The sequence below is a fragment of the Gymnoscopelus braueri genome (genome assembly GCF_963280865.1).
Source record: "Gymnoscopelus braueri genome assembly, chromosome: 7".
Classification (NCBI taxonomy): Eukaryota; Metazoa; Chordata; class Actinopteri; order Myctophiformes; family Myctophidae; genus Gymnoscopelus; species Gymnoscopelus braueri.
In genome coordinates this window covers 53,383,107-53,395,376 of record NC_137608.1, presented here as the reverse complement: position 1 = coordinate 53,395,376, position 12,270 = coordinate 53,383,107, and positions in this window count along the sequence as shown.

The following is a 12,270-nucleotide window of genomic DNA, read 5'->3' as shown; positions in this document are numbered from 1 at the left end:
TCAGACTCCAGAACTTCTCTTTCGGTAAGCATCTGTTTATTCTGATCTGTTTATTCTGATCTGTTTATTCTGATCTGTTTATTCTCATCTGTTTATTTTGATCTGTTTATTCTGATCTGTTTATTCTCATCTGTTTATTCTGATCTGTTTATTCTCTTCTGTTTATTCTCATCTGTTTATTCTCATCTATTAAATTCAGGTCAGTTTTGATCACTGATGATGAAGATTACAGCCACCCTCCTCATCCTCTCCTCTGTACTTCATGTCCAAGTGATCCCAGAAAGTAAGTACATTATATTTATGTTATTATATAATATATACATTTACATATACTGTTATTATATAAAAACAAATATAACCGATACAAACAAATGACACACACACACACACACACGCACACACACACACACACACACACACACACACACACACACACACACACACACACACACACACACACACACACACACACACACACACACACACACACACACACACACACACACACACACACACACACACACACACTATACAGAACCTTTCACATTTACAAAATGAATAAATTCTGTATGGGACAAACAACAGACATCCTTTAATTAAATCTAATCTGTGTACAAAATGAATGCAATGATTTAATGTTCCACTTTCATGTATTTTAAAGCTCAGCTGCTGTCAATACTAACTGGAGAAGTTTCAAAAAGGTTGACTTTTTTTTTCTTTCCAAGACTGAAAAAAAGTTAATAATTTATTATACATCCCAGATAAACATACATTTAAGAATGTGCTGATTTACCTGTGCTGTGTTTCACTGATTGATCTGCAATAAACCAGTGGTTCTCAACCTTTTCAGACCACGACCCCCCAAAATATCTTATTATCTTATTTGAACTCGGGACCCCCCAAAATAATCTTATTTGAACTCAGGACCCCCCAAAATAATCATATTTGAACTCGGGACTCCCCAAAATAATCTTATTTGAACTCAGGACCCCCCAAAATAATCATATTTGAACTCAGGACCCCCCACCCTGAAAAAGACTTGGAATTGTAGGAGTTGAGGCGTTACATTTAGTTTGACTCAGTTCGCACAGATAAATAGATCTACATGCTCTAAAAGAGCTTGTAGATCGGCTATTTTAAAAAATGTTGCTCTTTCTTATATTAATTGACAATTTGGCCAATGTTTGCCCAGTTTTTAGTATAGTTTATTGATTACTTATGAAGCAGCAGCTATACTGTTCATGATATGTGCAATAATCCAGACTGTCGTCTTTCTGGAAACAGATGATGTAACATCGTATCTTTAATCTGATTGGCTGATTATTCTAAACTACAGAACGAGTCCTCCTTCATTCTCTTTCAGACTCCAGAACTTCTCTTTCGGTAAGCATCTGTTTATTCTGATCTGTTTATTCTGATCTGTTTATTCTGATCTGTTTATTCTGATCTGTTTATTCTCATCTGTTTATTTTGATCTGTTTATTCTGATCTGTTTATTCTCATCTGTTTATTCTGATCTGTTTATTCTCTTCTGTTTATTCTCATCTGTTTATTCTCATCTATTAAATTCAGGTCAGTTTTGATCACTGATGATGAAGATTACAGCCACCCTCCTCATCCTCTCCTCTGTACTTCATGTCCAAGTGATCCCAGAAAGTAAGTACATTATATTTATGTTATTATATAATATATACATTTACATATACTGTTATTATATAAAAACAAATATAACCGATACAAACAAATGACACACACACACACACACACGCACACACACACACACACACACACACACACACACACACACACACACACACACACACACACACACACACACACACACACACACACACACACACACACACACACACACACACACACACACACACACACACACACACACACTATACAGAACCTTTCACATTTACAAAATGAATAAATTCTGTATGGGACAAACAACAGACATCCTTTAATTAAATCTAATCTGTGTACAAAATGAATGCAATGATTTAATGTTCCACTTTCATGTATTTTAAAGCTCAGCTGCTGTCAATACTAACTGGAGAAGTTTCAAAAAGGTTGACTTTTTTTTTCTTTCCAAGACTGAAAAAAAGTTAATAATTTATTATACATCCCAGATAAACATACATTTAAGAATGTGCTGATTTACCTGTGCTGTGTTTCACTGATTGATCTGCAATAAACCAGTGGTTCTCAACCTTTTCAGACCACGACCCCCCAAAATATCTTATTATCTTATTTGAACTCGGGACCCCCCAAAATAATCTTATTTGAACTCAGGACCCCCCAAAATAATCATATTTGAACTCGGGACTCCCCAAAATAATCTTATTTGAACTCAGGACCCCCCAAAATAATCATATTTGAACTCAGGACCCCCCACCCTGAAAAAGACTTGGAATTGTAGGAGTTGAGGCGTTACATTTAGTTTGACTCAGTTCGCACAGATAAATAGATCTACATGCTCTAAAAGAGCTTGTAGATCGGCTATTTTAAAAAATGTTGCTCTTTCTTATATTAATTGACAATTTGGCCAATGTTTGCCCAGTTTTTAGTAAAGTTTATTGATTACTTATGAAGCAGCAGCTATACTGTTCATGATATGTGCAATAATCCAGACTGTCGTCTTTCTGGAAACAGATGATGTAACATCGTATCTTTAATCTGATTGGCTGATTATTCTAAACTACAGAACGAGTCCTCCTTCATTCTCTTTCAGACTCCAGAACTTCTCTTTCGGTAAGCATCTGTTTATTCTGATCTGTTTATTCTGATCTGTTTATTCTCATCTGTTTATTCTCATCTGTTTATTTTGATCTGTTTATTCTGATCTGTTTATTCTCATCTGTTTATTCTGATCTGTTTATTCTCTTCTGTTTATTCTCATCTGTTTATTCTCATCTATTAAATTCAGGTCAGTTTTGATCACTGATGATGAAGATTACAGCCACCCTCCTCATCCTCTCCTCTGTACTTCATGTCAAAGCGATCCCAGAAAGTAAGTACATTATATTTATGTTATTATATAATATATACATTTACATATACTGTTATTATATAAAAACAAATATAACCGATACAAACAAATGACACACACACACACACACACACACACGCACACACACACACACACACACACACACACACACACACACACACACACACACACACACACACACACACACACACACACACACACACACACACACACACACACGCACACCTCTCACGTGACACTTTGATCGCATGACCAGTGTGCTTTGAAAGACATTAGATGGTTTCAGCAATGAGATGTAATGAGGCTTGGATTGATGTTTAATGAACATGAACAGCATTTTACCAGTGACGCTGAACACACACACACACACACACACACACACACACACACACACACACACACACACACACACACACACACACACACACACACACACACACACACACACACACACACACACACACACACACACACACACTCTGAAGTAACACATTGATCACATGACATGATGGTATCATCAGTGAGATGTAATGAGGCTTGGATCAGAGGAGCGTCTGTGAGTTCAGTTTACAGGTTCAGGTTCCCGGCTCTTCCTGGCTTCATAATTAAAGTGTCCTTGAGCAAGGCACTGAACCGCGTCATTCCAAAACCTCTTGTGCTATAACCACGCCCACTTCTGTGATGAAGGCGGAGCTGCCTCTCAGCATCACATTCAACACATTCTAATACAGACTGAAACCAGGGTTGATGTTGTCGACTAAAACTATGACGAGAAATGTTGGTCGACCTTTTTTCACTGACGAAATCTAAATAAAAACTAAGCTATGATGACTAAAACTAAGACTAAATATATTGACAATTTTGTCAACAAATAAAAACTAGACTAAAATGTTAGTGAGTGACTAGTGGAGAAGAGATCCAGTAGAACTAAAAGACAAGTCATTTTATGTTTGGTTGCGGGTGTTGTGTTGTGCTCTGAAAATAGCTGATCTACAAGTTGATCTACGTCGACAAGCTCACAACGTGTCCCAGCGCGACGCGTTGTGAGCTTGTAGATCGCCTTGTAGTATTTGATATTTTTAGTGTGGTATCTGAAAACCACAGACTTAAAGGTTCTACTGCACTTTTGTAGTTGCCAACAACGCCATATTGTAGTTAGTTTGTTGTTCCAGTGGTGTGAATGAATGGTTGTAGAATGAATTGAGTCATCACTCCAGACAGTGAGGTTTCTTGCATCCGATTTATTTCAAACAGTACAAAACAGCTTTCCATGGACCCTGAGGTCCTCTCAGCAGCCTCACAGCCTCTGAGTGACACACACACTAAGTCACATTTCAGTATGGTATTTATAGCAGAGAGATCTAAAGAAGATGCATGTGTGGGTGTGTGAGCTTTGGAAGGTGAGACCCCACCCCCTGGCCCAGACATTTGCAACTATATAGGCCAGGAAGGGGGATGCCAAGACCTTCTGTCTCCCAGGCAAACAACAAAGAGAATGTTAATTGTACCCCCACACCCAGCTCAGACCAACCGGCACCTCTCTGTCTGAATCATCTCTCCTCCTGTAGCCTACTTGTGAGTACAAACATATGACTTAGATTTGTATCTACGTTTATGAAATATACAGCATCAGCACGCAACCAAGTGTAAAATCAGCCATTACGACGCCATCAAGGCACCACCAAAACACAATTTAGTTGACTAAATCAACTGTAGATTTATTCGACTAAAACTAGACAAATACTAAAACATTTCAGATGACTAAAATATGATTAAAACTAAATATAATTGTATTCAAAAGACTCTGACTAAAACTAAATGAGAAACAAGACATCCTGAAACCTCATTACAGCACCTGGTCTGGTGGCGTGCCTCACTAATCATTAGACTGACAACCCTAACCTCCTGGTATCGTTTCCCGCTCCGACACTCTTTTTACAACCACTATTTGTTTTGATGATTAACTCATTGACTGCCAGAGTTAAAACATCGTCTATAGCTACCCTACCGACCGACCGACTTTTTTAGCGGTGCCAGCCGCTCTACATTTGACCGTGTCTGTGTGTCCGTCCGTCCGTCCGTATGTTTGCGGACGGCAAAGATGCAACACATGCGGCACTTCAAGATATTCGCACAAACACACACACAAGCCAGCACTGCACACGTGCGCGCGCACACACACACACACACACACACACGCACACGCACACGCGCGCGCGCACACGCACACAGAACATGCGGTCCTGCGAGGCGCACCGTTGCAACACTTAAAGACATGCACACACACACAAGCCAGCACTGCACACGTGCGCGCGCGCGCACACACACACACACACACACACACACACGCACACGCGTGCGTGCACACGCACACAGAACATGCGGTCCTGCGAGGCGCACCATTGCAACACATGCGCCACTTAAAGACATGCACACACACACAAGCCAGCACTGCACATGTGCGCGGGGGACCAAATACACACACACGTAACATGCAGACTTGCGAGGCGCACCGTTGCAACACATGCGCCACTTAAAGACATGCACACACATGTACAAGCCAGCACTGCACACGTGCGCGGGCACAGACAAACACACACTTGCGCGCGTGTAGTATATTTAATAACATAACATCCACATTTGTTAGCATTATTTAACTTCACAAGTCTACAGTACAAGTAGGCTACAGAGAGAAGAAGTGGATTGAGTCAGTGAGAGGTGCCGGTTTGTCTGAGCGGGGTGTGGGTGCTCTTAGCATTTTCTTTGTCTTACCTGCAGGAGACAGAGAGCATGTTTCCCCCATTCCCCCTTCCTGCCTTGACAGTTGCAAATGTCTTGGGCAGGTGGGGGCTCACCTTTGAAGTCTGACACACCCATTCCTGTACCTCCTCTTTCACTGAATGGGCTATATAGACTGTGCCAAAGTGTGGCTATCTGTGTGTGTGACTCAGTGGCCGGCAGGCTGACTGAGAGGACCTCAGGGTCCATGGAGCTGTTTTGTACTGTTTTGTACTTATGCAATAAATGGAAGCAAAGGAACCTCACTTGCTGGAGTGATGACTCAAATTCATTCTACCACCATTCATTCTCATCTCTGGGACAACAAACTTATCTACAATATGGCGTTGTTGGCAACTCAATAGAGCCTTTAAGGCAGTGGAAGAATATACCTCATATGGGTTGTCGACAGTGGGAAATATACCTCATATGAGGTATATTTCCCACTGCAGACAACCCATATGAGGTATATTCTTCCACTGCCTTAAAGGCTCTATTGAGTTGCCAACAACGCCATATTGCAGATAGTTTGATGTCCCAGTGGTGAGAATGAGTGGTTGTAGAATGAATGGAGTCATCACTAGTCAGTGAGATATCTTTGCATCCGATTTATTGCATAGTACAGACAGCTTCCTATGGGGACCCTGAGGTCCCCACCACACCACACAACAGCCTGCCGGCTGCTGAGTCACACACACAGATAGCCACACTTTGGCAGAGTCTATATAGCCCATTCAGTGAAAGAGGAGGTACAGGAATGGGTGTGTCAGACTTCAAAGGTGAGCCCCCACCTGCCCAAGACATTTGCAACTGTCAAGGCAGGAAGGGGGAATGCTCTCTGTCTCCTGCAGGTAAGACAAAGAAAATGCTAAGAGCACCCCCACCCCGCTCAGACAAACCGGCACCTCTCTCTGACTCAATCCACTTCTTCTGTCTGTATCCTACTTGTACTGTAGACTTGTGAAGTTAAATAATGCTAACAAATGTGGATGTTATGTTATTAAATATACTACATTACCCCCCATGAGAGACATTAAACGTCTTTCACAAACACGTATATTTCAAAAGAAACACAAAGAATCCGCCCCCCATGAAAAGCGACTGGAACACCAACTAGGACAAAAATAAAACATTCAGGAAGACCAAAACAGCAAACAACATCATACAGAACAATGCACATACAAAAACCAGGATTACATAGTACAGCGACACGGTGAATTACACAGCCAACTCAGAGAACCCCACAAGGTTCAATAAAATTCCAACAATCACATCACATAGTTCCCACACCGCCACCCCTCCATGTACCTCGTCACGGGAGTCGCCCGGTCTTCTCAACACACAAACAAAAGGCGGGCATCAAAGCAATTATATTACTCGACATGAGAACCATTGAAAAGAAGTCCAAACTCCAAAAAAATATTAACTTAATCCAACACCGCCACCCTATGTACTACAGATAAACAAAAGGCGGACAAATCAGTGATTACATCAGTCGATATTGGGACAGTTAATTCTAGTAGGTATCCCCTAATGTACAGTCTAACCCACCATTAACACAAAAATACAATCCCAGGTCCCATATGTGCAGCGTCCCGCTCGATAACGTCCCTCTTGTAGTCTCCCCCAATGTCATCTCCTCACCCCAGCCGTGTTGCCCAGTCAACAGATAGCTGTATTTTCACAACAGAGCGCTCCACGGGCGATCGCAGGCGACAAGTTGTGCATCCAGACGAGTTGTACAGCCATCCTAGACCTAGTCATGACGTCCCCTCCTTGTAGATCCTCGAAAAGTCGTCGTCATGTCGTGCCGATGTCCATGATCACCTACACAGCGGACCCCCCACGTCTCAGGAAGAGAACGTGATCCGTACACCCACCGCAAGGCAAAACTCAGACATCACCGCCCGCCGCCGCATGTCCTTTCGACGCCTGGCTCAGTATCCCTGGAGACTCACGTCCCCAAAAAAACAAACCAACGCGACTGCCGACTAAAAACGCCATATGAGGTATATTTCCCACTGCAGACAACCCATATGAGGTATATTCTTCCACTGCCTTAAAGGCTCTATTGAGTTGCCAACAACGCCATATTGCAGATAGTTTGATGTCCCAGTGGTGAGAATGAGTGGTTGTAGAATGAATGGAGTCATCACTAGTCAGTGAGGTATCTTTGCATCCGATTTATTGCATAGTACAGACAGCTTCCTATGGGGACCCTGAGGTCCCCACCACACCACACAACAGCATGCCGGCTGCTGAGTCACACACACAGATAGCCACACTTTGGCAGAGTCTATATAGCCCATTCAGTGAAAGAGGAGGTACAGGAATGGGTGTGTCAGACTTCAAAGGTGAGCCCCCACCTGCCCAAGACATTTGCAACTGTCAAGGCAGGAAGGGGGAATGCTCTCTGTCTCCTGCAGGTAAGACAAAGAAAATGCTAAGAGCACCCCCACCCCGCTCAGACAAACCGGCACCTCTCTCTGACTCAATCCACTTCTTCTGTCTGTATCCTACTTGTACTGTAGACTTGTGAAGTTAAATAATGCTAACAAATGTGGATGTTATGTTATTAAATATACTACACGCGTAACATGCAGACCTGCGAGGCGCTCCATTGCAACACATGCGCCACTTAAAGACATGCACACACATGTACAAGCCAGCACTGCACACGTGCGCGGGCACAGACAAACACACACGCGCGCGCGTAACATGCAGACCTGCGAGGCGCTCCATTGCAACACATGCGCCACTTAAAGACATGCACACACACACAAGCCAGCACTGCACACGTGCAAGCCAGGACTGTACACACGCACACACGCACCCCCCCACACACACACACACACACACACACACACACACACACACACACACACACACACACACACACACACACACACTCACCCCTCTGAAGTAACACTTTGATCACATGACATGATGGTATCATCAGTGAGATGTAATGAGGCTTGGATCAGAGGAGCGTCTGTGAGTTCAGTTTACAGGTTCAGGTTCCCGGCTCTTCCTGGCTTCATAATTAAAGTGTCCTTGAGCAAGGCACTGAACCGCGTCATTACAAAACCTCTTGTGCTATAACCACGCCCACTTCTGTGACGAAGGCGGAGCTGCCTCTCAGCATCACATTCAACACATTCTAATACAGACTGAAACCAGGGTTGATTTCCTCGACTAAAACTATGACGAGAAATGTTGGTCGACCTTTTTTCACTGACGAAATCTAAATAAAAACTAAATAACAACTAAGCTGTGATGAAAACTAAGACTCAATATATTGACAATTTCATCAACAAATAAAAACTAGACTAAAATGTTACTGAGTGACTAGTGGAGAAGAGATCCAGTAGAACTAAAAGACAAGTCATTTTATGTTTGGTTGCGGGTGTTGTGTTGTGCTCTGAAAATAGCTGATCTACAAGCTGATCTACGTCTACAAGCTCACAACGTGTCCCAGCGCGACGCGTTGTGAGCTTGTAGATCGCCTTGTAGTATTTGATATTTTCAGCATGCAACCAAGTGTAAAATCAGCCATTACGATGCCATCAAGGCACCGCCAAAATACGTTTTAGTCGACTAAATCAACTGTATATTTATTCGACTAAAACTAGACAAAAACTAAAACATTTCAGATGACTAAAATATGACTAAAACTAAATATAATTTTATTCTAAAGACTATGACTAAAACTAAATGTAAATCAACACATCCTGAAACCTCATTACAGCACCTGGTCTGGTGGCGTGCCTCACTAATCATTAGACTGACAACCCTAACCTCCTGGTATCGTTTCCCGCTGCCGACACTCTTTTTACAACCACTATTTGTTTTGTCGATTAACTCATTGACTGCCAGAGTTAAAACATCGTCTATAGCTGACCTACCAACCGACCGAACGACTTTTTTTATTATCAGAATAAAAGACACAGTTAAAAATCTCAGCTATAATTAGCTGACCTCTGACCTCTCCCAGTGCTTCATTTCAGTCTTAAGGCCCTCAGGATGAAGGAGTTCTAGAATCTATCTGTGTTAAACTGTTAGAAACCTATCACTGAATGTATCTATTAAACTGATAGAAACCTATCACTGAATGTATCTATTAAACTGATAGAAACCTATCAGTGAATATATCTATTAAACTGATAGAAACCTATCAGTGAATGTACCTTCATTCTCTTTCAGACTCCAGAACTTCTCTTTCAGTAAACTGTTTATTCTCATCTGTTTATTCTGATCTGTTTATTCTCATCTATTAAATTCAGTTCAGTTTTGATCAGTGATGATGAAGATTACAGCCACCCTCCTCATCCTCTCCTCTGTACTTCATGTCAAAGCGATCCCAGGAAGTAAGTACATTATATTTATGTTATTATATAATATACACATTTATATCTACTATTATTATATAAAAACAAATATGAACAATGCACAATACAAACAAATGACACACACACACACACACACACACACACACACACACGCGCGCGCGCGCACGCGCACGCACCCGCACACACGCACACGCACACGCACACACACACACACACACACACACACACACACACACACACACACACACACACAAACACACATCTCATGAGACACTTTGATCACATGACCACTGTGTTTTTAGAGACATTAGATGAGGCTTGGATTGATGTTTAATGAACATGAACAGCATTTTACCAGCGACGCTGAACACACACACACACACACACACACACACACACACACACACACACACACACACACACACACACACACACACACACACACACACACACACACACACACATATTTTGCGAGAGAAATAAGCAACTAGGTCTATGAAAACAAGCCCAAAAGAAGTGGCTTAGTGACATCGGCTACTTGAAAATAGCCGATCTACAAGCTCACGTGAGCTTGTACATAGGCTATTAAAGAAAACTCTTGCAATAAAATAAAGAATATTTCGAATATGTTTTAAAACATTCTAACAACACAAATGCTCCCTGGCACAAAACATTTTCATGAAAAGATTTGAGAACCACTGGTTTAATTTTTTTTAAAAGCCTAAATAAGCAAGTACCTAAATAAGCCTAAATAAGCAAGTACACTTTATAAATAAGCCACACAAAACTACAAATTTTACAAGCAACTTTACAGAAAAAGAAGCCCAAAGTCGCTTATAATAAGCCGACGTGGCAACGCTGATGCTCGCCTCGCCCTCGCCTCCAACAGATGTTTATATTTTTGATTGTGTGCTGTCATGCTCGTTTGAGCTTATATGTGTTTGGGAATGTTGTTGAAGGTTATGTTATTTCGTCAGCTGACACCCAAGCCATACTACATTTATTTGATATCTCCGACGTCTGAACACTTGCTGACAGACAGACAAGCGTCCCTGGCTGTTTCCTCAGCCACCGTGACTGTGAGCCACCCACGTTAGACAACGTTTCTCAGACTGGACACATAGAGAAACACAATTTAGCTGTTAGCTCAATCTCATTGTATTTAAGATACCCAAGCCAAGCCATACAACGTTTCTTTGATATCTCCGACATCTGATCTCCAAAGCTTTTCTTCCAGGTTGGAAATGTGTGCAATTTAACTTTTTTAATTTAAGTAACTCTTTGACTGCCAGAGTATTTTCATAAAGTACTCCCCCATTGCCAGCAATTTTCATGTTTTTTTTATTTTTATATTTTGAAAATTTTCATGAAAATAATTGATCAGACTGTTTTTTAAAGACGCCGCACAAATCCGCCACCAGAGAGCAGCACATGATAGCTTGATCAGCTCCTGGTGTCACTGTTTACCTTCTTGAGCGATTAGACAGGGAAAACCATGAAAACGGATGTGACGTCCTCCCAGATTGTTTTGATCGTCAAAATGACGTTGTGATACACGATGGCGATGACTGATCGTCACCCAGACCATAGATTATAGAAGAGAATATGTCCGTTTGTCCGTCATACCGTGTGAAAAACCGTTTGTTTACCTATTTTGGACGAAATGACCGGGGGAAAATAATCAAAAACCGGAAAAGGAACCCAGGACATGAAACCGGATGCAGATATGGGTGAAGTAAGTGGAACTCGAGAATAACATTGAATTTTAAGCAGCATAGCGCGATCAGAGATTAAACAATGAACGCAAATCCAACGCGTCAAACGCGTCAATGGCGTGGGTGGATTAAGTAGTTATTGACGCGTTTTCGAGTCAATGGCGTTTATAGAGTTTAACGTCTGAAACCTTGGCATTGCATCCGATAATGCAGCACTGTCGTACCATTGCTAAATTAGAGCAACAGACAGGTTAGAGATAGATATTAATTCTATATATTGTATTCTAGAGGGGCGGCCATAGCTGAGTGGTTAGTGAGCCCGCCTAGGGAGCCAGAGGCCCTGGTTGCCCCAGGTTTGATTCCAGGCCAAGCCAGCATATGTGTCGATGAAATGAAATTTGTCCCTGAG